The 12,484-nt window shown below is 38.0% G+C and overlaps 1 pseudogene; it reads right to left on the bottom strand.

The window, feature by feature from the left end:
• Positions 1 to 3,240: 3,240 nt before the first annotated feature.
• LOC105980591 lies at positions 3,241 to 11,635 on the bottom strand (annotated as a pseudogene).
• Between the last annotated feature and the right edge of the window lie 849 nt (positions 11,636 to 12,484).

Here is a 12,484-nt window from a genome sequence, read left to right as displayed (position 1 = left end):
ATCAGTATTGTTATTATCTTTATTTATTTTGCTGATCCTGGAACTTAAACTTGGGGTCTGGGCATCATCCCTAGGCAGTTTGTGCTCAAGGTTAGTGCTCTATCACTTGAGCCACAGCACCACTTTTGGCTTTTCTCGGTAGTTTAAGGGAGATAAGAGTCTCAGACTCTCCTGCCCTTGCTGACTTCAAATTGTGATTAAAGGTAACAGTAGCTAGAATACAAGCCAGAGTCTGGTTTGAATCGGTATTTTAATTGTGAAATTCATCAGTACTATTTTTAAAAAAATTTACCTAGTTGCTAGGTGGTGCACACATAATTCTAGTTACTCAGGAGCGTGAGACCTAGAAGACTGAGACTTAAAGCCAACAACGAAGGCAGAAAAGTCCATGAGACTCCTTCTCTAATTAACCTGCGAAAAGTGAAGCTGATGACATGGTTCAAATGGTAGAGCAGCAGCTGACCAAGTAAGCAGAGCAAGTAGGAGGCCCCTGACAGTAATATGTTACATGTGCTTCATAAGAGATAAGAGCCTAGTTATAAAAATGGAATTTTTCCCCTCAACTTTTTGCAATTTTAATCTGTGTGTTTGATTTGGCTTTGTGAAAAACAAACAGCTAGTAGCTAGCTAAACAGCCAGCCAGTCCACAGTGCTAAGCTCTAAGCAACTGCCAGCTTTTAGGTGCTTTAACCTGACTTCTTGGGTAAGAACCTCTTAGTTTATAATTGATCAAATAGATGAGATTTGTGTAAGTAACAGCTGCATCTACACCTAGAGCCATTGCACCATCTGGATTGCACTCATCCAAGCTATGCATGACTTTTATTATTCAACTTTCTGTGCTTTACTCTCTTTATCTATAAAGTGGGCATAGGGCAATCCTTGCTGTCATTTTCTGTTAAACAAATTTACCTGAATTATATAAACCTTCAACTTGCAGATGGGAAACTGAGACACAGCCAGGTTAAGAAGTGTTCAATGCTATCACTCATAAGCAAGAAAGTTTGGGAACAATGCCAGATAGTTTACAAACCAGGCATGCATGGGTGCTCTAAATAGATACTGTAACTACTCTATCTCTAAGGATGTTTGGAGAAGATTTTTGTGACATTAAGGTGGTTTTCTAAGAGTACTGCGGACTATCTAGATACCTGGATACTCTTTTATTTTATATTATTAAAACAATAAACCCAGGCTTAGGAGTATTTCAAAGGTCCTCATGTGATTTTGCCTTTTAAATTTTTTCTTATTGAAGTCTGAACTTGGGGCTCTGCTAAGCATGCATGCTATATCATTCAAGCCACTCCATCAGAACCTTTCTGATTGGTTGTTTTCTTAATCCTTCCACAATCCTCTTTATGTGTGCTTTCCCTGTCATGAGAATGACAGCCACTATGCCTGGTGGTTTACTGAGATACAGTTTCACTAAATGTTTGTTCTTGGTCTGGCATTGAACCATGATTTCTGCCTTCCAAAAAGGTAGGATTATCAACTTGAGCTTCTAAAACCTACTTGTTCAAATGATTTTAATGATGAAAGTTTGAAAGCCAATGGTATGAAGACTTTAATAAAGAATGCTGTATCTAGAAAGAGGACTGTACTAATTATCTCTTTCCATACAACTTCTATTATTCCTAATGACATCCTTAAAAACTGGTCTGAAGGCAAACAGGTGAACCTTTTCCAAATGACCAAAAGTATGGTGAGAACAAAATGAAATAAAACAAAAATTAAGTAGGATATATCTGTGTTTGCTATTTAGTGGACTACAGGAAGGACAGTGTTTAAAATATTTTTACAGAATAAAACTGTCTCTATTCAGGTGAGTTGTTTCTAAAGAATTTTCTATAATATTTCCAGACTGTGTCACTCTGTAAGGAGATAGAACTTTTTAAGCTCTCAATGATTATTTAAGCCTTATGACTTTCTTAAAATTGACCCACTGTTTATAGTTAATCTACAACTAATGAAATCCCACACCACCATGCCAAGTTAGTGTGGCCCTGCATCTGTTTCCAGCTTTCTACTCTTCAGCTGTGGCTTGCTTTAGGCAAAGAAGATGTGGTTGCTAATTTTAGCTTGCACTAGTCAGATTTCTTCAGGCCATCTAACCTGGGTGACCACAGGGATGAGTGTGTGCACAAGCATATATTCAGAAAAAAAGGAAAAATGTTCACTACAACCTCTCATTTTATTTACTTGTCTTGGGGGTGGTTGTCAAAATATTGTCATGAAACCTCTTAATTTTCACATGTAATATTTATAAAGTCTCTACATAGTGTAAAACCTATTAAGAGTTTTGAGTCAGAAGAACTGGTGGAAATATTAATACATTTTCTTCTCTTTCATCTCTTTATGGATCTCTATCACATCTGAGGGTCTGTCTAGTCTATTGCTGAAGCTACTGAACTTGCGATTTTCCAGATATGTTAATATGATCAGAACATATACAACCTACATGCAACTGTATTTCATAATTACCATGATGGACATTTCTGCCCACAAAGTGATATGTGTCCCTAAAGTATTAAACAGAACTAATGTGTAAATTTCCCATGTAATTTTGTCATGAACAATGTATGACCTAAATACTAGGGTTTCTTCAATTTGATAAAAAAAATGGGTCTAAGAAAATCAGAATTTTCAGAGCATGAATGCAATTCATTTGTGCATAGTTACTATGGTTTTCAAAAGTCAGTGCAAATATTTCCAGTCATGTAGACATTTCTTAACAAGAGAACAGTTAATTGTTTAAACAATATAAAAATAAATGTGTACATTACTTGGGAAATACATTCTTCATATCAGAATTTGTTCATAAATATATACTGACAGATACACAGTCCAAGACAATTTAATTCACCATGAACAGAAAGAGCATAGCAGCTAATGAACTTCACTTATATGTTATGTATACATACGAAAATAATTCTCCTTTTTGGATTCACTAAGATTTCCAATAACTTCCAATTAGTGTCAGATGAGAATGGAGACCTCTTTCTAGTTGGAGTTCAACTTTATTTTTTTATTTGCCAAAATGTTTGGTTTAATGTTTGATAAAAGGTTAATTAAACTTTTTGAGAAATACGAAATAATCAGTTTTATTAGATGAACTCATATACTAAAATATTAAAATATGCAAAAAGATACAACAGTCATAATATCACAATTTCATATAACTAAAACACACAGCAGTGTTTAAAAGCCATGAAATGGACCCCAAGATTTAACACAAAAGCTTCAGGCTTCCAACATCATTGAATCCAGGACAGAGCGTGCTTCTTTACATTACTCAACTTCTTCTCAGTCTTTCCCACTTTCTGGTACCTGCTGAAGATTGGAATATGAGCTTCTGACCTGCTGTGGCAATCTGGGATAATCCTTCAAGACGCTGGAAGGATCTCTCCCTGCTTCTTAACGGCATAATTTTCACCATCTTTGGCTTTCATTTTTTCAATCTTTTCTTCTCGTTGTTTTGCTTCTTTTTCATACATTACTTGTTCTTGGACCAATCGCTTCACCAGCAGGTCTTGATCTTGACCTGCCTCACGCGGGGTTCACCATGGACTCCGGAGCTGGAGTCAAGGCAGCCATGGCGGCAGATCCAACTTCATTTTAACCTATAACACTTGTAAGTCTTGATGCTGATGCTTCTGATAGGCGGGGGCTCTTTGAAGCCATGAGCTGTCTTCTTTGGCACCAACGTTGACTTCGTTTTTGAGGCAAAGGCTTGCTGAGTAGCCCATGCTTGTCTCTAACTCACCTTCAGTCCACGCGCTGAGCTATCAGATGTGAGCTCACCATGCCTGGAGTTTTAAATTTTAATTTAATTTGATTGTAAGGGTGATGTCAGGGGGGTTACAGTTACGTAAGTAAGATAATGAGTGTGTTTCTTGTTGAACATTGTTACCCCTTCCCTTGTTTTTCCCCACTTTCCCTCTCCCCTGACTTCCCTCCTGCCAATTGTAAAGTTCATTTGCCACATAGTGTCATGTGCATCTCACTGTTGCATTGGTTTACCCTTTAGTCATCAATATTTGTATGTGTGCATTTTATACTATTAAAAATGAATAGATAATAAACTGGCAGTATGCCATCATTTTTTCATATAAAAGTGATGTTTAATTATAGTTTTCTTTGAAATTTCAATGATTAGTATATACTTACAGCAAAATAATTCATCTACTCTCCAAAGAAACTCATCATTGATCTTTTTTCTTTTTGTCAGTCATGGGGCTTGAACTCTGGGCTTGAGCACTGTCCTTCAGTCCTTCAGCTCAAGGCTAGTGCTCTACCACTTGAGCCACAGTGCCACTTCTGGTTTTCTGGTGGTTTATTGGAGATAAGAGTTTCACGAACTTTCCTGCTCTGGCAGAAAAGAAAGAAAAACCCATGATCCTCAGATCTCAGCCTCCTGAGTAGCTAGGATTACAGGCATGCGTCACTGGCGCCCATCTAAGATGATCCTTAAGTGAATCTAAGAATCACAAAAACAAACCTTTTAGTCATAATTCCTTAATCTCAGGAGGTCACTATGATTAGATACAATGATGGGCAGATGGAAGAGGGGCTGCCCGGTCTCAGTTTTGTGTATGATCCTTTGTTTTGCTCCTCCTTCTCTTCCTGATTACTGGCCCTGCTAACCAACAGTGAGCTCAGGGCTTCTGTACTGTACTGTGGGTTATGGACCCAGACGTCCATTACCAAAACTGAGAAACAATATTCTCTTTGCTTATGCCCCATCTTCCCATTGATAGCCCTACTTTAATTGTGCTACATGCTTAGTTTCTTATATTTACAGGCAAACTACAATGTAAGCACTTGTACCAATTCTTTGGATGGCAGGGTAGGGGCCATCTCTCATCCTCTAACTCTCTTTCATTCTTACTAAAATCACACATTTGTACAATATTCACTGTGCTATGCTTTTCCTAATAAATTCCAACATGCATCCCACACATTTCTAGCATTTCATTATTGTACTGTCACTAAATTTTCTTCATTTATTTCTGGTAAGACTTGATGTGGTAAAGCTTGCAAAGGTTTGACTCAAAAAGATGCTACGGTCTTCTTAAATAGATTCTATAGAGAACTGGGGAGAAGGAAACAGGTAATTTTCCACAAATAATAGAATTTTATGACAGCCTATAGTTGAAGAGAAGTCTTTGTAATGTTCCCTTTCTTCTTCCTGTTGAATTTTGTATGTACTTTAACGGTTTCATTCAAATATTGTATTTTGTAAATTTTAGAATGCTTATTTTAGTTCACAAGCATACCCACACTGTAGGCATTAGCTAGTAATGAGCTCATCTTGACCTTAATTTAAAATCTGGCCTTGTAATAAAGTCTCATATTCAAGTGTTACTAAAATCTTAAGAGTGTTCCCTCAAAAGAATAGCAGGCTTTTTGGCTTTTCAAAAAGAACCAGTTGATTGTACTAGCAATGACAAAATATTGCCATTTTTAAACAAGAAATAAGATCCATTTTAACTTTTACCCTCTATTTGCCTGTTAATGAACTTTAAAAGCATTTTTCTTTTTGGCTATTTTCTTCTAAGGCCCTGTTCTCTCTTGACTTTTATTCTCTGTTGATTCACCTTTGATCTTTGGTTTTCTTATATTTATCAATTCTTGTTTCTATGGGGCTATAACCAGAGACCTTGAACAGAAGCTCATAATGATGGAAATAATACCTACCAGTGTGATCAAAGGTTTTGTATTTTTTTCTTATAATAAAAAAAGAATATGCCAACATATGCCGGTCATTTGTGAATGTACACACCACAGTGGGTTTTCTGTGGCTGTATAGAGGAGATCTTTTCTCCTTGCTGGCTGTCACAAAGGGACCACTCTCAGCTCCTAGAGGCCTCATCCCTCATTCCTCTGACCTCATCCCCCCAACCACCCCCGCTTTTGGCTTCTTCCATGTTCAAGCCAGAGGTGAGCAAGATCAGAGGGCACATTACAAGAAATTCACTTTTCATATAGAATCCTGGCATACCAAGATGCAGCCAGGTCATAGAAGGCTTTATGATCTATGTCAAGCCTTGTTACAAGGGGAAAAGGGACTCCTAATTTTATCTCCAGTAGTAATGAGGATTAAATTCAGGGCCTCACTCTTACAAGGCAAGCACTCTAACTCTTAAGCCATGCCTCCAGCACTAGGGCTGCTAGGGTTTATGTTAGTAATATTAGAACCAATGCCCTATCATTTTTACCCTAAGGAAAAGAACTGGCAGATCTACAAAATCGCCTGGCTTTAGGAAAAGTCCAAGGCCAAAGTAGGAGTTTCTGAGAGACATGCTGATGCTGTGATAATGCCAGATGCCAGATGACTTTGTGTTGATAACTAGAGCAGCCAATGCTGGTGTCAAGGTTGACCTTTCTCTGCCACTGCATTCTAGCAGAAAATGCTAGCTGCAGTTGGAAGTAGGCAATGGTGATAACTCTTAAGAGTCATCTCTACATAAGACAGACAAGGAGGCAGTAGCAACATAATTTAGTAGCTCCCAGACTACTGAAGGGATAGACGAGCAATGGTATTGTTCAGCATTTATCCAAGCTTACTAAACACCAACATCAATTCGCTCTAATAATTTGGAAAAGACGTATACACAAAGGCTGAGTGCCTGTGCTTTCTTATAATATCACCAAGAAATCATGACTTATTAAAAAACAGACATCAAAAGAGAAGGGAAAAAGATAGCTCTTCAAGTAATTTATACCACATTATCTCTTTCTTCGTGTTTGCCTCAACCCTTCTGGCTTAGTTCAGACAGAGGTCTATGCAATAGATTCTTAGAGATTAGCAAAGCCTGGGGACAGATTCCTAATGAATAGTCAAGGGGAAAGAAGAACATAAATTCTTCTGGATTTTTATAACTGTACTCCAGAAATTAAATTACAATGGCACCATTAGTCACAGATATTTTCATTGTCATTGAAATCAGAAATAACTAACATTTTCTTGTATACATAATGCTTTCTTCATGAAATATTATGCAGATGCCACTGTAAAGCAAACTATTATTACCCCATCTGCGATTTACACTGATAGCTCCAAAGGAGTCCTTTCTACCCTGCTTCCCTCTTAAATCCATTCAACAATGATTTATCTACCGATTCCAACACAATGTACCTAGAACACCACAGACTCTACCCTCCTAAGTGTGAGATAAAGTTTTGAATATTGTACTAAGTCTTCAACAGACCTTGACAATGACCTAGTTCTTAAAAACTGCCTCCTTTCACTCTTTCAAGGAAAAACTGTTCTTGCCAAACAAATTTGCACATTGCTTTTCCACATGAATAGATAATGAAACAGAGATGAATTCTTTCACTGTCTGCTGTAACCACAGCCTTCTGAGCTGCAGTGTCCAAAATAGTGCCTCTGACTGGCCATGGTTTGCCCTATCTAAGGCTATTATAGTGCTTAAGTGATAAGAATACACCTGGTAGGTTCAAACTCCTCAAACCATTGATTGTGTCAGAGGGGAAATGTGATATGAATACTCTAGGAATGAGTAATAAGTCCAGAATAGAAACTGGATAATTCTGAAATCCCTGTCAAATACTAAAGTCTTAATCTCATCCTATCCTTTAATGTGTTAAGAGTTTATGAGAGCTTACTCCAGATAGTCTTTTCTTATTGACAAATCAAGTAAGTCTTGAGGAGTTTGTGTGTGTATATATGTATGTGTGTGTATATGTGTGTGTGTTTAAAGGATGTCTTTTGAAGGTTAACTTTTAGTCCTTTTAGCAGAGAGTTAACCTCATGAATCAAATGAGCTGAAGCACACTGTTTTTACACCTGTCAGCTGTACAAACTCCTCACTTACGAGTCATTCTAAGTGATTTCTGTATCACCTTTCTTGGAGACTCTTATCACATAGCCACTGGTGTTATCAGCTGAGCTATTATGAGGATAACACTTTGAAGCTGTAATAATTTCTAGTTTCCATTTTCAAAAGAAATACATTGGTTAAGTGTGGCCTTTTTCTATCACATGTCACTTCTCAATTTAAGTGCCTTTAATTTGTCTTAACAGCCACCTTGCCCTTCAGCCTTTTCTTATCCTCGGGCACAATACTGCACTACCCCTCTTTGTGATAGGTTAAAATATAAACCGTGGCTTAGTGTGTTTTTGCAGAGACAGAGGCCATCACAGAGAAATTCAGTTGTGATGGGCATGGCAATGGAGAAGACTCCATTGGCTTGAAGTATTTCACTATTACAGAGAAAAACCTATTTTCCAAGCACTGAAATTAGTGAATGACTATCAACAGAGAACAACTTCATTCAAAAGACATTCATATGATCCACGACACAGTCTGAACTCGCCATTTCATATCATTCTCATTTCAGCTTCTCGACACCTTCTGTCCATTTAATCACATCCTCAACACCTGAGTTCCTTAGCTCTCACTCTGGACTCCTGAATTTTCCCAGACTCTCTTCCACCTCTATTTTCCTGTCCAGGAAACCCACTTCTTACATAACACACTGTAACTTGCTGAGTTCCAAGGCAGCATAAATAAAGTATGAGTCTGCTCTTGAAATATGCATAGTCTTCTAAGAAAGGCAATATTTAACTGAATAAACCAATGAGAAAAGCACCAAGATTCAGATCCAGTGGTATCCTGACTGTGCAGAAGAGGGGCATTTGAGGCACTAGGTATCGTGAAGAATGCTAGAAAATAAGGCCAGGTCCACTTTCACAGAAGCTTTTTCTGCTGACCAGTTGTCTAGAAATACATATCTCATAACCTTGCTGAAGTTTCACTTGCTCTTTAACATATGGAAAGATTCTGGGTTTTCAACAAATCATTTCATGAGTTTGACAACAGATCTTAGTTGCCCTTTCTGTTTTATATAGGAGGTATTTTAGGAAATGGGGAATTATAAAAAGTTGAAAAACACCTAAAATCACAGTGCAGGGGCTGGAAAGGTGGCTCAGTGGTAAAGCGCTTGCCTTGCATGCCTGAGTCCCTGGGTTCGATTCCTCAGCACCACATAAGCAAAAAGAAAAAAAGCCGGAAGTGGCGCTGTGGCTCAAGTGGTAGAGCGCTAGCCTTGAGCTGAAGAGCTGAGGGACAGTGCTCAGGCCCAGAGTTCAGGCCCCACGACCAGACCCCCCAAAAAAATCACAGTGCAGAAATGCAGGTTTTTATAAAATATGAAAATGTTCAGTGGGGAATTTAAATGAGCTAATTTACATTCTGGAAAAATCTTTCTGTCCAATGAACTAGAGGAAAGAAAGTTCTTGGAAATCTAACTGCTAAGGAAATAACTGCAAACATTATTTTAGGAGTGGGCTACTTGGTTTAGGATGGTGATGTTGAAAAACAGGAAAGAGAACACTACTTCATGAAAGAGAATGTGGGCAGGAAAAGGGGTTTCAGCATTGTAATTAATACAGTAATTGGCAAAAAGCAGGACTATTTAGAAGGAAGAAGGAATGAAGGGAAATGCAGGGATAGGGAATGGAACAGTTATGGAAGCTAACCTATTCAAAGCGCTAGCCTAATTATTGCAACTAAGGGAAACCATGGGGCCTATGTTTCTTTGCGTCTGGCTTACTTCACTTAATATGATTTTTTTCCCCAAGTCTTTCTATTTCCTATCAAATGGAGTGGTGTCATTCTTTCTGATGAAAGCACAGAATAATTCCATTTTATATATATATATATATATATATATATATACACATATATATGTATACACACATATACATATATATTCATTCCACATTTTCTTTATCCATTCATCTACTGAGGGGCATCTGGGTTGGTTCCATCTCTTAGTTATGGGGAATAATGCTGAGATAAACATAGTTGTACTAGTAGCTTTATTTTTTTTAAAGGATTTATCACCTTTATTTTAGAATAATTATTTCACTTTAACTCCACATGATTTTGTTTTAAATACTGACTATGATTAAGTTTATAAAATACCTAACAGTTATGCTATCAGATGTTTTTTTGCAGTTATTATTATTACTGTTGCTGTTGCTGTGAAAATACCATACAGAGAGGTTACAATTACATGGGCAAGATAGTGAGTACATTTCTTATCAAGCATTGTTGCCTCCTCCTTTGTTTCCCCATACCATCCCTTTCCCTCTCCACCCCGGACCCCCACACCACCCTACCACCCCCATCCCACCCCCCCACCCCCCACCCCACCAAAGTTGTAAAGTTCGTTTTTCGAAATAATGTCTTGTATATCTCATTGTTGTAATGGGTCCACCTGTAACCCTATTTAAACACTTTGTTTTTCCCCTTCCCCTCCACAAATTATATTAACATCAAATACAGTGAAAGCAGAGCTTATAGCCTGGGGGAGGTACATACAAAGCGACAAAGAAATCCTCTTATTTAGTATGGCCTTGCTTGTGATCATTTGGGTAAATGCCTAGAAGTGGGATTGCTGGGTCATAGGGGAGCTCTATGTGTAGGCTCTTGAGGAACCTCCATACTACTTTCCAGGGTGGTTGAACAAATTTACACTCCCACCAGCAGTGCAGTAGCATCCCCTTTTGGCTACTTTCATTCCAGCATCTGTTGTTATTAGATTTAGATTTCTTGAATATAGCCATTCTAACTGGGGTGAGGTAGAATCACAACATTGTTAGCAGATGAGCAGAATAGCTTAATAGCTATGTACATATGACATATAAGATGACGCTAACTGAAATGAACTCCAAGACATGGACAGGAGAGATTTTACTTTGTTGTTTTTAAATGTACTATATTATTTGTTTGTTTCTTTTCTATCTTCTCCCCCCTATGGTATACCTCCTGTTGTCACTGTAGTTGATTTTGGTACCCTGGTTTGTATAAACATTTATTTGAGTTAGGGAAGAGAAGGGGAACAACAGAATGGTGGGCAAAGGATAAGAGGGAAAGCAAAGCAACAGCAATGTACACAAGACAACATGTCAGAGATGATCTGTACAACATGGGGGTGGGGCAGGGGAGGGAAGTAAGAGAAAAATGAGGGAAGGAGCAACAAATTTGACATTACCTTACTTATGTAACTAACCCCTCTGTACATCACCTTGACAATAAAAAAGCCAAAAAATAAAAAGATAAAGTGCTGTCCTGTCATGAACATTAACATAACTTTGAAATAAATATGATTAGACCCAGCTGCAAAACCCACTTGGGCCATAAGAATGAAGTGATTTCAAATGAGATAGAATTACATCTTTGCTTTGTTTTCCTATGCCTCACAGCAATCAGTCTTATTATTTTACAGAGATATCCAGCATGATCTCCAAAGAAGGTAATTAAAGTAACTTTGCAACTTTAAGGCATATTTTGTCCAAAGATGCAATTTTGCTATCCTGTTTTGTTAAACTATGCTATTGTATCGGAATTATCTGAGGTGAATATTTAAAATTCAAATTTATGATCTAAGATCCACAAAATCTATCAGGACGTTATAATCACAGGTGAATATTAGGCGTGCTAAACTTGAGAGAAGAGCTATAGGATCTACAAAGCTAGCCTACATGCAAATTCTTGTCAGTCACTACAGCTGAGAAGAACGACCTACTCACCTCCAAGGGCTGGGCTCTCAGTGAGCAAAAGTCCTGCAGGCCATTCTTCGTGGCGTTAAATCCCCACTTCATGTTGTCTACCTGGATTCAATATCTACTTCTGTGAACATCAGCAGCTCATTCTGAAGAAAAGCATGGCTTCCTGAAGGAGCAATCAAGGCTTTACCAAACCTTCAGAGATGACTCACCATTTTGGCTTTCTATCCTTTACTCTGGAAAAAAATATAGATGACTTTCATTGAAGTCATAAGGCCTCAGTGGTCTTTTAGAACCCCAGCCTATTTTCCTCATGCTGACATTTTCCCTTGTGGAGTCTAGCATAGATAGATCCTACTGGGTGTGGTTTACTTGGACAATCCAGATGAACACCCTTCTTTCTAGACTGAATAAACGATGCTCATAATTGGCTAGTGACATTTGGTATATGTTCCTATAACATGAATAATTCGATGTCTTTCTTGTTTATTTTGTGTGTGTGTGTTGGTCGTGGGCCTGAACTCTGGGCCTGGGCACTGTCCCTCAGCTCTTCAGTTCAAAGCTAGCACTCTACCACTCTACCACTTGAGCCACAGCACCACTTCCGGCTTTTTCTGTTATGTCATGCTGAGGAATCGAACCCAGGGCCTCATGCATGCAAGGCAAGTGCTCTACCACTGAGCCACCTTCCCAGCCCCCCAATAATTCGATTTCTTCCAGTCATTGATTCGGGGTATTCAGTCTAATTTTTTGTAATATTTAAAATTATAAAGACTCTTTTGACTATTCACGATGGGCAAGTCATGTGCTTAGTCCTTTATATCCCTTAATGTAATTAGCAGTGTGCTGGTAAAAGCTTTAAGAATCATTCTCTTGCCAAATTTTGCTGTGTAAATATTCCCACACAGACATCATTATTCACAAAAATACCTTAAAACATTTAAA

This window comes from Dipodomys ordii, unplaced genomic scaffold, assembly GCF_000151885.1.
Source record: "Dipodomys ordii isolate 6190 unplaced genomic scaffold, Dord_2.0 Scaffold10, whole genome shotgun sequence".
Classification (NCBI taxonomy): Eukaryota; Metazoa; Chordata; class Mammalia; order Rodentia; family Heteromyidae; genus Dipodomys; species Dipodomys ordii.
This window is presented reverse-complemented; position numbering and strand designations above follow the sequence as displayed.